Below are 16,424 nucleotides of genomic sequence, written 5' to 3' on the forward strand. Positions count from 1 at the left end.
GGCGGTCCTGTAAAGAAAGGAGAGGCAGCAGGCCTGTAGCAGTTAGGACAGGCGGTCCTGCAGATTTAACGAAGGAGAGTGAAAGAGAAAGAGTTAATTAATATTATAATGTTCAGAATAATTCTTTAGTGGATAGGAAGTGTACGTCCTTAAGGACAATGTTAACTTATTATTCAAAAGTTTGCACTGAGTAGAATACCCGGTTGGGTAACAGGAGTTGTTTATAGCCTGTAATTTATAATGTTTAACCATGTTTGTAACGTTCAAGTGTCCTCACCTCCCATAAAGGGAAGCTCTGTTCAAGCTTACTTATCGTTATTGCATTTTCAAAATTGTATGTCTTTTTGCTAACCTGTATTGTTGTTTTCTTCCCAGTCCAGGAGTACTGGATTTAACCGGGGGGGAGTGCAGCGCCCCAGAGTCCTGGTCGTTGCAGTACTGTGGCTCCGCCACTAAGGGGTGCTATGGTACGTCTGATGGCACTGAAGGAGTTCATCTGACCAGGTATCACAGACACCAATACATTTCACAGCCGTGCCTCCAGGGGGAGCTACGGGTTCTATTCATTAGGCCTCTCCTCACATACTGGTAAAACTGGGGGTCAGGCAGGAAGTTAGAAAGAAAGCTGACTGGGTTGGAACCAGGCAACACCTTGTGGCAGAGGGTGTTGTGGGGGAAGATTTGGTAGGGCCCCTGTCAGGGGTGGGATCCTGACAGAGGCCTGGCAACTTGAGAGAACGTCACGGGACCGTGCCTGCTCAGCATAGCGGCGGTGCCCAAGGAAGGATTAGAAGCGAGATAGATTGTGCTGAGTGAGAAACGAGATCAAAGCGACAAGGAGAATACCAGTAGGAGTCGTGCTGTGAGACCGAGGCAACATCCTACTGAGGCGCACAACCGGCGGCCGGAACGCCGAGGAAGTATTTATAAATCTAGCTTCAAGCAATACTTTAAACCAACGGCAGGACAGTCAGTCACAGGTGGGCTGTCTCACCTAAATCACCTACGAAGACATAGGGGGCAACTTGTGGAGAGGGGCGACTCTAGGGTCCCGGAAGAGCTCCGAGCCTACCCGTCATACGGGTGCCGTCCTAACCGTAACATCAGGGAGGGACGGAAGATTAGCAGAACATCATCTAATCGAGTTGTGAGGGAACTTAAGAAACAGACACAACAGTTGTGGGGACTTTCCGTAAGAACAGCAGGGAAGGACCACAACACATAGCGCTAGCAGGAAGGCACAGATTTCCACCTGCAAAGAGAACTCTGGAGGTGCCATTGGACCGGCCGGACTTGCGCAGCCTGGTTAACCGTATTCCGGATTGAGGACCCAGAGATCTTCAGTAAAGAGGTAAAGAGACTGCAACCTGGTGTCCTCGTTATTTATTGCGTCCTGCACCACACACCGAACTGTTATCCCTTTTATTGGGCGCCCCTCAGCAGCAGGGTCACGGACCGGGCCTAGCCACCGTGACAACCCCAGAGCAGAGACTCAGAGGCCCGGTACCGGGTACCCCTCGGCCCTGCGGCGGTGGGGGCGCTACAAGTGGACCATACAATTTGTTGTGCAATTTCTCATGAGTACACAGATACCCCATATGTTTAGGAAAACTACTGTCTGGGCACACGGCAGAGCTCACAATGCAAAGAAGGACATTTTGGAACACGGACTTTGATGTAATGATCTGCGGGTGTTATGTTGCATTTAGAGAGAACCTGACATGTCTAATAGGTGGAAAACCCCCACAAGTGACACCATATTAAAAACTAGACCCCTCAAGAAATTTATCTAGATGTGTGGTAAGCACCTTGAACCCACAGTTGCTTCACAAAATTTTACAATGTCGATCTGTGAAAATAAAAAATATGTATTTTTTCCACAAAAAAATTATTTTAGCCCCCAATTTTTTCATTTTCACAAGGATAAGAGAAAATGGACCCAAAATTTGTTCTGCACTTTCTCCTGAGTAACCCTTTACCCCATATGTGGTTGAAAATTACTTTTGAAGCACAGTGCAAAGTGCAGAAGGGAAGAAGAGCGATAGTGGAGTTCAGATTTTGCTGGACTAGTTTGAGGGTGCCATGGGATATTGGCAGAGGCCCTGAGGTGTCAGAACAGCAGCATCCCTTATAAGAGACCCCATTTTACAAACTACACCTCTCAATGATTTCATCTAGGGGTGCAGTGATCATATTGACACCACAGGTGGATCACAGAATTTATACCATTGGGAAGTGAAGAAAAAAATAATTACATTTTTACCACAAAAATGTTGTTTTAGCCCCAGATTTTACATTTTCACACTGGGAAATGGGTTAAAATGGCACAAAATTTGTCTCGCAATTTCTACTTCTGCTGAATGTAGAAATATCCCATATGTGGCTGTGCAGTACTGCTTAGCCATATGGCGAGATTCAGGAGAGAGATTCGGGAGAGAAGGAGCGCTATTTAACTCTTGGAGCACAGATTTTATTGGAATAGTATGCAGACTACGCATACAGAACCCCTAAGTGCTAAAAGAGCAGAATCCCCCCTCACATAACCACATTTTGGAAATTTTACCCCTTTTGGAATTTATCTACAGGTGTACTGACAATTTTGACTCCACTGGGGTTTTCCAGAAACAAGCAGCTGTGGATGTTGGTGAATGAAAATTGCAAGTTGTAGTTGTGCGCAGCTCATGCACCCGTAAATTAGGCAGGTTGTAATCTCTACAGGAATGCCAAACACGTGGGGGTTAACTGTGGTTTAAGCACACTAGGGTGCTCAGAAGGGATGGGGGCATTTGGATTTGGGAGTGCAGAATTTGCTGAATTTGTTCTGGGACCTAGGAATCATTTAGCTTTTCCAGAGCCTTTGTACTACCAGAAACATGGAAGCCCCTTATATATCCGTTAACAGATTACGAACCTGAATGGGCACCTGTTTTTTTGCGGATTGAGTTGAAACTTTTATATAACTCTTGGGATCACATTTCTCCTGCTCCCTATGCTGAGCATTTATATGGGATTTCCATCTAAATCTCCAAGTGGCGTATTTCAGATGAAACATCCGAAGGGTACACTCACTATAATGAGGTAGCAAAGTTACTCTGGACTCCATCTGGCCTGTGTTCAGTATTGTTCTTTTTTTAGAGGTGTAAAAAACTGTGACCAAACAGCACTTTTATGCACGCCTAAAAAGACGGAGATCGTCGAATCACAGGCCAGATGGTATCCACAGTGTCTCCATATGCCTCATTGTAGGGAATCTTCTGCCGAGGGTTTGCTTGAGTCATGTATATCAGAAATTTACATGGAAACCCTGGTGCGTAAGCACACAACGCAGAGCAGAGGATAAATGTGAGCCTATCTTTACTGCAATCTTTGGGGGACAGAATGAACAAATCAACAGCAGGTGAAGAATTGGTTTTATTTATTTTTTACGACATTCCTCATGCGGTATAAGTGATTAGACAACTTTATTCTTCGGGTCAGTGTGATTACACCAATTCTAGATTTATGTTGTTTTTTTATGTTTGGCTGCTGTCACAGACTAAAAGATACTTTTTCTTGCGCACCGCCATATTTTGATAGCTACAATTTTTCAATATTTCAGCCGACAGAGTCATATAAGGGCTTGTTTTTGCAGGACGAGTTGACATTTTTATTGGTACCATTTTTAACTACATAGCATTTTTCAATTGCTTTCTATTCTGATTTTTGGGAGGCAGAATGTCATTCCACATGTGCTACAATTGATGAGGAAGCTTTATTCTTTGAGCCAGTACGATTACTGCGATACCACGTTTATATCCTTTTTTAATGTTTTGGCGCTATTGCACAATAAAAACTATTTTATATAAAAAAATAAATATTTTTGCATCGCTTTATTCTGAGACCTATAACTTTTTACTTTTCTGCTTATGGAGCTGTTTCATGGCTTGTTTTTTTGCGGAACAAGATGATGTTTTCAGAGATACCATATTTATTTGCGTTTGTCTTTTTTATTGCATTTTAATCCACTTTTTATTTGGAGGTATGATTATAAAGCATCATTTTTAATCTATATTTTTTACGCTCTTCACTAAAGGGCTTAACTAGTGGGACAGTTTTATAGGTCGATTCATTCTGGACACAGATACCAATTATGTCTACTTTTTTGTTTCTTGCTTTTTTTTCAAAAAAATAATTATGTATACAATATATTTAATTTTTTTATTATTTTGTGATTTAAAAATATATATATATACTTTTTTTCACTTTTACTTTTTTTTTTACTTTGTCTCACTATGGAACTTTCACATTTAACAGTGTGATTGCTAATAAAGCATAGCAACGCAGGAGCGTTTATATGCTTTATAAACTGTCAGCTCTGCACTAACAGACGAATTTGCTACACCATAATCTGGGCATGGTGTAGCAACTTTGCTAGCTCTGGTGACCCGGATGTCATTATAGCGACATCGGGTCACCATGGCAACAAACGAGCCCCCGCAATGACGTCATGGGGCTGCAGATTTGAGGGGGCTCCCTCTGCATGCCTGCTAAATGCTGCAATCGATGTTGATCACAACATTTAGTGGGTTAAAGTACTGTGAGTAGGCACCACTCCTGGTATTGAGTTAGGGGTGTTAGCTTTCAGAATCAGCTGACACCAGGTGGCGATCGCCTGCATACAGGCTCCTGTGCGCTGTTGATTGCTATGATGTATATAAATGCATCAGTTGGGAAGTATTTCCAGACCATGACATATATATGCTGTAAATTTTGTGAACGGGTTAGACTATTTTATTGCGTGAAATAATTATTTTATCTTCCACAAACCAGAAAGAATTCTGGCTCACACAGACCTATTAGTTTTACTTTAAGAAGTCCTCCTACTCATCTGTATTAATTGCATCTGTTTGAACTTGCTACCTGTATAAAATATACCTGTCCACACACTCAGTAAATCAAAGTCCAACCTCTTCACCATGGCCAAGACCAAAGAGCTATCTAAGGACACCTGGGACAAAAATGTAGACCTGCACAAGGCTGGGATGGGCTACAGGAAAATAGTTTGGCGAGAAGGCAACAACTGTTAGCACAATTATTAGAAAATGGAAAAAACACATGATAACTGTCAATTTTCCTTTGTATGTGGCTCCATGCAGGATCTTGCCTCGTGTGGTAAGGATGATTCAGAAAAAGGTCAAGAATCAGCACAGAACTACACAGGAGGACTTGGTCAATAACCTGAAGAGAGCTGGGACCACAGTCTCAAACATTTAGAGACACACTATGCTGGAAAAAAATCCTGCAGAGCCCACGACCAGGTTCGTTAGAAGTTTACTAATGACCATCTGGATGATTCAGAGGAGACATGGGAGAAGGTCATGTGGTCAGATGAGACCAAAATACAGGGTGGGCCATTTATATGGATACATCTAAATAAAATGGGAATGGTTTGTGATATCAACTTCCTGTTTCTGGCACATTAATATATGGGAGGGGGGAAACTTTTCAAGATGGGTGGTGACCATGGCGGCCATTTTGAATTTGGCCATTTTGGATCCAACTTTAATTTTTTTCAATGGGAAGAGGGTCATGTGACACAACAAACTTATTGAGAAATTCACAAGAAAACCAATGGTGTGCTTGGTTTTAACGTAACTTTATTATTTCATGAGTTATTTACAAGTTTATGGCCACTTACAAAATATGCACAAACTGCTGCCCATTGTAAATGCAACCCTCTTCTCCCACTCTTGAGTTAAATTCCGCACCAAACGTTGATTGGTCGCGGCCAGCCGGGCATGGGTTGAAATCCCGCACCAATTTGCGGCCGGACTGCGTTTTGCTGATTGGTCACGGTTGGCCGGGCACGACTAATCACCGAAGCAGTGTTTAAATCCCGCGGCAATATCGCTGATTGGTCATGGCCAGCCGAGTAGTATATAGCACAGCCATGTAGTATATAGCAGCCATGTAGTGTATAGCACAGCCACCTAGTATATAGCACAGCCATGTAGTATATAACACAGCCCAGACAGTATATAGCACAGCCACGTAGTATATTGCACAGAAATGTAGTATATAGCACAACCATGTAGTAGATAGCACAGGCACATAGTATATAGCACAGCGATGTAGTATACAGCATCCACGTAGTATATAACAGCCCACGTAGTATATAGCACAGCAACGTAATATATAGCAGCCACATAGTATATAACTCAGACAGCCACATAGTATATAGCACAGCCACATAGTATATAGCACAGCCACGTAGTATAGAGCACAGCCATGTAGTATATAGCAGTCACATAGTATATAGCAGCCACGTAATATATAGCAGCCACATATATAACATAGCCCATGCAGTATATAACACAGCCCACATAGTATATAACACAGCCCACGTAGTATATAACAGAGCCCACATAGTATATAACACAGCCCATGTATATTGCACAGCCACGTAATATATAGCAGCCACGTAGTATATAACACAGACAGCCACGTAGTATATAGCACAGCCACATAGTATTTAGCAGCCACGTAATATATAGCAGCCACGTAGTATATAACACTAGCCACATACTATATAGCACAGCCCACATAGTATATAACACAGCCCACGTAGTATACAGCAGTGTGGGCACCATATCCCTGTGAAAAGAAGAATTAAAATAAAAAATAGTTATATAATCACCTTCCGTCGTCCACCGAAGCTATCCCGCTCCTCGCGATGCGGCCGGCAGCTTACGTTCCCAGTGATGCATTGCGAAATTACCCAGATGACGTAGCAGTCTCACGAGAGCATTGGGAGGAGCGGGAAAGCTGCAGAGGCGACGGAAGGTGAAAATAGCATGATTTTTTAATTTTTTTATTATTTTTAACATTATATCTTTTTACTATTGATGCTGCCTAGGCAGCATCAATAGTAAAAAGTTGGTCCAGGATGGGGCGACACACTGGCGCTGACTGGAGAAGAGTAGGGAGGGGCCAATTCACGGCCAGACTAAGCCTGTTGCTGATTGGTCGCGGCCTGCCAGCCGCAACCAATCAGCGACGCGGGATTTCCGTTACAGACAGACAAACAGACATACAGACACACAGATGGAAATACCCCTTAGACGATTATATATAATCTATTAGGTGGCACTGACATCACACTGTCACCAATGGGACACATACTCTCGGTGGCTCATGCCCTCTAGTCACCTAAAGCTCATATGATATGTTTGGGCTGTATATCCACCATAAAGTTATTTACCCTATCTCCTGTGCCTCTAGTTTACATATCCTCTAGGATATCTATGTGGTCCTTACTTTTCCCTCCCCCTGTCTTTTACAGTTCTTTCTATTTGGTACCCTATATAGGACCTACGCTTAACTATATTCACTAGTTAACATTTACAGGTATGATCCACACCGGAATTTAATCCTATATATATGGACCATTATATTCTGATTTACCTACTTTCTACTATGCATTGCAAGCTTGCATCTATAACTCATTACATGTACCTACCTCTTATTCATCCTCCTCTTATGCAGTCGGGTAGGTACCTCTCCTCTTTATTCCCTTTTTCCTTGACTACCACTCCCGGCATGGCTTCTTGCCTTAGGCTATGAGGATGTCCTCATTGTTTCATCTACTCCTATGTTTTTTCGTTTATTTCGTTTAAGAGATTATATTGTTGTACACTTTGGATTTTGCCTTATTGTTACTTTCTTTTGTATGACTTATAGACTGACGAAGGTCCATGTAGGACCGAAAGATCTCTTATCATTTTTTGGATGGACTACAATAAAAATCCTCTTTGGATATTTTTGCTAAGTTGAGTGCCAAGTTTTATTTATATGTTCACTGGCCTGGGAACCTACTTGTGCAACACTTTGAACAGCTGTGCTATGTTTCACACCAAATTTGTAGGTGGGAAAACCTGCTAAATCGTCAGTGTATCAAATACTTATTTTCCCCACTGTATATACTTTTTTTTACCTATAATACAAAGGAAATGTGTTATCTTTAACTTTAGACCTTTTAGAGATAATTTCAACTTCAACTTGCTTAACTGTTCACAGTAACAGTAATTTTGACCAGGGGTGCCCAAACTATTACATGCCACTGTACATGCTACATCTAAAAACCCTGATTGTGTCATAACTGATGCACCCGGTAAACTAAGTGATGCATCTCAAATCAGATTCTCTTTTCGTACATTATGCTGCTCTCAGATGGGGTAGTAACAACTTAGAGACAGATTCACTCTTAGGGAACTTTAAAAACGGAAACTGAGGAAGAATCGCATATTGACATATTATCCAAATAATTTAAGATTAAATCCAAGTATTATCCAAAACAGGAACAGAGAAAAAACTGTGGCACTCAGTCTGTGGCTAAAGAGGTATTCCTCTATGACATACCGAGTGGAGCGTATAGACAGACAGAAAAAAGAGCGATGGCATTTCACGTTGCCAAGCGCTTCATTGAAAATCTGTTGATACAGTCTAGATGAAGCACTTGGCAGAGTGAAATGACCATCGCTCTTTTTTCTCTGTCTGTATCCTCCACCCAGTATGTAATAAAAGAATATCTTTTAGCCACAGATTTTTTGGCCTTTCACCTGTTGAGCATAACATGTAACTATATTTTAACTGACTCAGAACTCAAACAATGATATTTATCTTTATCAAGAAAGTTTGTTTCCACTCAGGAGGACGATAACTCCATTACCATGGCTTTAGAGGTGCCAAATTCCAGAAAACTCATCAGTCAAGGCAGGTAAATATCTTCAAAATTTGCCTCCCACAAAAAACTGGTATCTTCGTAAAATATTAAATTTTATTTTAAATCTATTAAAAATAATCGTAAGAGACTAAAATGAACTTTGACGTGTTTCGACTCGTAACCGTAATATTTATCTACATATGTTACTCACTTAATTTGATTGCAATTAACTACTAGTCTTACAAGGGCTAAAGTTCCATCAGCAAAAACAAACTATAATCTGACTACTTCTGATCAAATGGCTGAAGTCAGTGCTAAGCTAAATAATCCAAGTCAGTAGTTACAACCAAACGTAGATACAGAAGCAAAGCTTTCAAGAAGCACAAATAAAGATAAACGACCGTACATCTTTTATACTAAGCAAACAGCCAGTGTATATTAACCCACGTCTTAGTTAGGAAGAAATATTTCAGATCTTAGATTGGGAAGCCAATAAATAGATATGTCTGCAGAGGAAGACATATGAAGTCCATGCATAAAACCAAAACATGGACACTAAAAAAAGCTGTCAAATGGGAAAAAGACCAAAGGTGTAAAAGTACTTTTAAAGTCAGAGAAAATACAGATGGTACAGCTGACTGATGCAAGCTAGACTGGTTGAATGATACAAAAGCATAACTGGTTGCCAAGGAATCCTGACAAAACGATGGAGAGATCGATGATGAGACTTTTGCTCCAGCAATCAAACATGCTACAATCGGGACCTTGCGGCAGTAGCAGCTACAAAGACAATGTAGGTGTAGCATTTTGATGTGAAGACAGCACTCCTGCATTATGATTTATCAGAAGACATTCAAGGATGAAGAATAACCACCTTAGTATGCAAACTTCAGAAAAGAATCTATGGTCTAATGCAGGCCGCTAGAGCTTGGAACGTCAAAATAAATGAAATGCTTCCAAATGAGGACTTTCAGAGTAGTAAGGCAGACTCCTGCCTGTACACACAGACTGACAAGCAGATGGATACTTGTGTTAATTTATGTGTACAATTGTTTGCTCTGTTTGAGCAAAGGGGATGGAACATTAATGCTACAAACTTTAAATCAAAATTTTGAGAGCTTGGAAACATAAAGAATTACTAAGCAATTCAGGCTCAGAGAGAAGGAGATAATCATTTTCTTCTGAGCCAAAAGCAGAAATTACAAGGAATAATTGAAAATTTTGAGTTGAAAGATGCAAAACCAGGAAAGTCTCCAATGGTTACCACCTACTTTCAAAAGATGACCAAAAGGACTATCAGTACAATCTCTCAAAAATTAAGCAAAATGTGCACCAGCACAGAAGTCCAATAATCAATAGGCCCCCTGCTACCATAAAGAAAATAGCTGTGCTTACTAGAAATGAGCAGATCTTTTAAAGTTTGACCTCTAAATTTTCCCCCAAAATTTAATTTACAGTAAATATATTAAAGCTATTCTTAATACTGGAAAGCTTGTAATTATTCTGAAACTGCATGTGGGGGAGAGGAGTGAAAGAGAGAGAGAAAGGACCCTATTTACCACAAAAGTATATACTCTTCAGCAGTGTGGGTAATGATACCCAGCAAGATTTTGTTTGCGAACTGCAAATAGAATCTCAAAATGACTGAATTTGTGAAAGACAGCAAAGTTAAGGAAATGCAACTTAAACTAGATCCTACCCAGATTGTTCTGCTGATCTCTAGTGTTTAATACTGCTCATTAGATCACATGCAATGGGCTACACTTATTCCCACCCATGTCTCACGATTACTGGTTAAAATGACAGATCACAGAGTCACAAATGATGGCTAGCCTCCTACTGAATGAGGTCCCAAGGGGTGCACCCCTGACTGGGAAGCTACTATCTGCTTTAGACCTGTTGCTTAGTAAAAGTTGGGAGAGGATGTCAGCATACATAGGTGACACAGTGATATCATACAGTGGTGTTCAAAATAATAGCAGTCCAATATGACGAACCAGATTAATCACTGGTTTCGGTATAAAATATATTACCACATGTTAACCAATTTACCAGTTGATGCAGTAGATTATAAGAAAACCAACAGACTCCGCATTCATGATCTGCATGTTTTTGAGCCTGTGTATTAGAATATTACTGTATATACACGAGTATAAGCCGAGTTTTGCAGCACATTTTTTTTGTGCTGAAAAAGCCCCCTCGGCTTATACTCGAGTGAGGGTGCCAGAAGATGGAGAGGGGGTGGCAGTGGTGGAGCAGAGGGTCACAGGAGATAGGTGGCAGCTGCACGGGTAAGGCCTGGGCCCACTGCTAAAGACAAATGAATATTCTCTGTGCTGGCAGTAAATATTTATTTTCTGTAATAGCGCTCACAGTGGTCCCAGCCGCCGGCTTCCTGCAATGGCTTGGTGATCACGTGTGCCCACCGCTTAAGGAAAAAAAAATATTCACTGCTCTCCACTCAAATGGGCGTGGAGGTCAGTGAATATTCACTCCCTTTAGTAGCAGCACGCGTGAAACCCTGGCCGCTGCAGGAAACCGACGGTTGCGGCTGACACTGTGCGCGCTACTAAATAGCAATGAATGCTCACTGCCCTCCACGCACATAGTCCCGGCTTCGAGAGCAGTAAAGTATTTTGGCAGCTGTCCTCTGCTTGTAAGCAGCGCATGACGTCCCTGCCATGCGCTGCTTACAAGCATAAATCAGCTGCTGGCATCGGAACAAGGTGCTGCGATGGAGCGCAGGAAGGTGAGTATAATGGCTAATGCTTTTCTGATGCCTACCAGGATAGGGGTAAGGGGTATATGCCTACCAGACTAGGAATGAGGGGCGATGCCTACCAGGATAGGGATGGGGAGGCCATGGCTACCTGAATAAGGATGAGGGGGCCATTCCTACAAGGATAGGGATGAGGGGGCCATGCATACCAGGTGAGAGATGAGGGGGCCATGCATACCAGGATAGGGATGAGGGGGCCATGCATACCAGGGTAAGCATGAGGGGGCCATGCATACCAGGTGAGGGATGAGGGGGCCATGCATACCAGGATAGGGATGAGGCGGCCATTCATACCAGGGTAAGCATGTGGGGGCCATGCATACCAGGTGAGGGATGAGGGGCCATGCATACCAGGATAGGGGATATTAGTACATAATTGACCAAATTTTTTTTCTAATTTCCTCCTCTAAAACCTAGGTGCATCTTATGGTCCCGTAATGCTTAGGGCTCTTTCACACATCAGTGTCTCTGGCTCATGTGGTGACAGCTTTCACACGTACCAGAGACACTGACACACATAAACCAATTCAAGTGAATGGGTCTGTGCACATATCAGTGTGTTTCCACAGACCATGTGTCCAATGGCAAAACATGCTGAGATATCCATTTTTTACCATCAGCATGGGCCGCAAAATGTCCTGCACATGGGATATCATCCATGTGACACATCCCTGCACCTTAGAAGCAGCGCTACAGTAAGCGCTGTTCCCTGGTGCTGGGTGCTGAAGACGGCTTGCATCATTCTCCGCTGCTCTGCCGAAGATCAGCACAAAGGGCCATTGCTATTGACCCACCCCAGCCTAAAAATAGCAGGCCGCAGTTGCCCAGAAAAGGCACATTATTAGATGTGCCAATTTTGGCGCTTTGCCCGACTCTTCCCACTTGCCCTGTAGCGGTGGCAAGTGGGATTCATATGTTTGCCGATGGGATGTTCACTTTCCTGCTTTTACTTTGAGGCCTTTGCCTCCTTTATTGAATGGGTAACAGCATTGAGGTGTATGAAAGGGGATATAGCGAACTATCACGATGACTTCTTGTTTGTAGGTCCTAGAGATTTACCTGTATGTGAAGAAGTCCTGACTACGTTTCAGGCCATTTGCAGTGATTTTGGTATCCCATTAGCGGTAAATAGAACTGTTTTAGCTGTTAATTGTATTGAGTTTCTAGGCATTACTATAGACACTGTTACGGGTGAGTTACGTTTACCTTTAGCTAAGGTTGTTAAATGCAGACAGGCCATACATCTGCTAAAGAAGGGGAATCCTTATTGGGTTCTTTAGCTTTTGCGGGTAGAATTATGCCAATGGGCAGGGTTTTTTGTAGATGCCTGTCTGCTTGCATTCCTGGTATTAAGAATCCATGCTTTCATATTAAATTATCAAAGGATGAAAGGGAGGATTTGGAGGTTTGGCTAGTATTTTTTGAGTCGTTCGATGGTTTGTCAATGTGGCGGTCACAGTTTGTCCTGGATGAACAGTTGTCTTTCTTTACAGATGCTAGTGGAGCGCCCCCACACCGCCGCAGGGCCGAGGGGTACCCGGAGCCGGGCCTCTAGTTCTCAGTCTCGGGGTTGTCACGGTGGCTAGACCCGGTCCGTGGCCCTGTCCGTCAGTGGGGGACGTCCGGTGAAATAGGTAGTAGTAATGGTAGCGATGTAGCGGTGCGGTTGTGGGGTGTAAGTCGCGGTAAATAACGAGGACACCAGGTTGCAGTCTCTTTACCTCTTTACTGGAGATCTCTGAGTCCTCAGTCCAGAACACGGTTCACCAGGCTACGCAAGTCCGGCCGGTCCAATGGCACCTCCAGAGTTCTCCTCTCAGGTGGAAATCTGTGCCTTCCTTCTAGCGCTATGTGTTGTAGTCCTTCCCTGCTGTGCTTACGGAAAGTAACCCCACAACGGTTGTGTCTGTTTCTTAAGTTCCCTCACAACTCGATTTGATGTTCCTCTGTAATCCACCCCTTCCCTGTATTCAGGTTGGAATGGCACCCGTTTGTCAGGTAGGCCTGGAGTTCTTCCGGGACCCTAGAGTCGCCCCTCTCCCGCAATTGCCCCCCAAGACTTCATAGGTGATATGTGGTAGACAGCCCGCCTGAGACCGACTGTCCTGCCGCTGTTTGGAGTATGGCTTGAAGCTGTATTCTAATCCACTCCCTCGGCGTTCCGGCCACCGGTATTGCGCCTCAGCAGGGTGCTGCCTCTTTCAACAAAACCCCTGCTGGTATTCTCCTTCTGCTTGATCTCGTTTCTCACTCAGCACAATCTATCTCGCTTCTAGTCCTTTCCTGAGTCCCGCCGCTTCCAGGAGCCTGCGCGGACCCGTTACGTTCTTTCAATGCCAAGCCTCTGCCAGGATCCCACCCCTGGCAGAGACCCTACAGTCTCTCCCTTCACAACACCCCCTGCCACAGGGTGTTGCTCCGTTCAATCCCGTCAGCGTTCTCTCTAACTTCCTGCCTGACCCCCAGTTTACCCACTATGGTGGGGAGTGGCCTAATGAATAGCACCCTTAGCTCCCCCCGGAGGCCCTGCTGTGAAACATATTGGTGTCTGTGATACCTGATTGGAGGAACTCCTTCGGTGCCATCGAACGTACCATGGCTCCCCTTAGCGGCGAAGCCACAGCACTGCAACGACCAGGACTCTGGGGCGCTGCACTCCCCCCTGGTTAAACACAGTACTCCGGGACTGGGAAGAAAAACAACAATACAGATTAGCAAAAAGACATACAATTTTGTTGAGTGCAAAACGATAAGTATACTTGAACAGGCTTCCCTTTATGGGAGGTGAGGACACTTTTAACGTTACAAACATAGTCAACATTATAAATTACAGGCTATGCATAACTCCTGTTACCCAACCGGGTATTCTACTTAGTGCAAATTCTGGAACAATAAATTAACATTGCCTTTAAGAAACATACACTCTTAGTTTACCAAAGGCCTTCCTATAATCACATTACAGGGTAAGGTAACTTCTCATTCTCCTACTTTGAACCTGCAGGACCGCCTGTCCCTATGGCACCAGACCTACTGCCTCTCCTTTCTTTTACAGGACCGCCCCGTTCAGCCAGGGCCTACTGCCTTTCGCTACTATACATAGTATAGACATAACATTCCTTTCGTTTAAAGAACTCTGAGCCCGCTCTACTCGGCTCCTTTAAGGACTCACTCTCTAACCCCTACGGGTTCACTTTCTGTCCTTAGCAACAAAGTAACTTTCTATGGGGACGCAGGGTTGACCTTCTATCCTCACCTTCATCATTACTTCTTTACTTTCAACTATGCAGATCTCTACTTCTACCCCTACGGGCTCTCTGCACCTTTCAAAACATTATTCAGGTTTCACATTTCAAACAAATTGAACACATTTAACTTTTCATGGAAAACAGTTACATTCTTTTCTAGCATCATTATAGCTTTACTGTTCTGCAACAGTATCTCTCTCAAGTTCAATTCTTCACATCCCCTTTAAGAGGGGACCAAGTCTCTCTGAGGTAGCTCGTTCTCTCAGCCTACCAGCCCACGCAAAGGTTCCAGTATGGTATCTTCACAAAGTGTCTCTGGCTCAAACCAATAGGGCAAATATCTTCGCAAAGTGTCTTTGGCTAAAACCAGTAGGAAGCACCTTTAAGAAGGTGCAAACTATTTACAAAGGAAGTTCGAATCATGCACAGTCCATGATTTCTGCAGTTCTTTAAACTTGTGCAAAATTTCAGAAAAAGGAAAACAAACAAAGGGGATCCCGGATCAACAGAGGGATCCATTAACCCTGGACGGGTTTTAGCAGCAAACAGGAACAGTTAAAGGGAAACTATTTACATCTTCACAAAGCGAAATCTTACTCTTCTTTCAGAAGTTTCCATGAGGTGCCACCTGGCGGGCGGACCCCTGCAATTCAGGTTTCAGGTCCACTCCCGCTGCCAGATACACCCCATGGGTTCGGGTCTGTTGCACGACCAGGTCGTGCGCGGCGATCAAGGTCTGTGTCCCCACTTCTCTCTGTGCTGGTACATCCGAAACATCGGTCACTCGAAGGGGCACCTCCTTAGGCACGACGGTGGTGGCGGCGATCGGGTGGCAGATCGCAAGTTCTGTGGTCAGGCAGGTGGGGCCGACCAGGGTGGTTACAGATCGGTCACGCGGCGGCACTTTGGCCACAGGGGCTGGTTTCTCTTTCTTGTAGACGTTCAGAGCGAACCACCCCTTTTCCCCAAGATGCCGGGTGTAGGTAACACTGTCTCCCGGATAGAGGTCTCGATCGGGGTGACCCTCTCTCAGGTGTGACTCGACATCCCGTCGGTTAACAAAGACCTCCGCGTATAGCCCCGGTTCTTTAATGAAGCCCCAGCCTCCTTGGAGTTTAAAGACGGTGATGATGCCCTGCCTGCGCGGGGCCTGGTGAGTGGTGGGGTCCTTACGGGCCCGGTCCTTGACCGCCAAATCTTTTTGATGGTAGGCCTCCCGTTTAGCCTGATGTGTTTCCTCTTCCTCTCGCCACCGCTGTTCTAGCTGGATCTGGTATTCTTCCCAGCTTAGGGCCTGTACCATTTCTCCCTTCTGAGTCTCCACCCCGGGGAACCCCATGAGATTGGATCCAGGGTTCACCCAGCGGCACACCGTGCGCTCCACGCTGACCTCACACGGCAAGGGAGTAGGGGTGATTGGGGCTCGCATACGGTGCTCCATGCCCGTGGCTTCCTCCCATGGTAACAGGCGCTGAAGTCTATGGGTCCCCGGGAGAGGTGGTGCTGCTACGGGACCCACTAACACACCCTCTGCTGGTGGGGCAGGATCGGCGGACTCACCCACTGGTACGATTCCACTTTCCGCAACAGGTCCCGCTGGTTCTTCCGATGTCCGGGAATCCACTGCCGGTCCCACCTGATGCGGGGCCTGGACTCTTACATGCAGTTGGAGGAGCTGGTTATATAAATCCTCCATCTC

This window comes from Ranitomeya variabilis, chromosome 4 (assembly GCF_051348905.1).
Source record: "Ranitomeya variabilis isolate aRanVar5 chromosome 4, aRanVar5.hap1, whole genome shotgun sequence".
NCBI classification, from domain to species: domain Eukaryota; kingdom Metazoa; phylum Chordata; class Amphibia; order Anura; family Dendrobatidae; genus Ranitomeya; species Ranitomeya variabilis.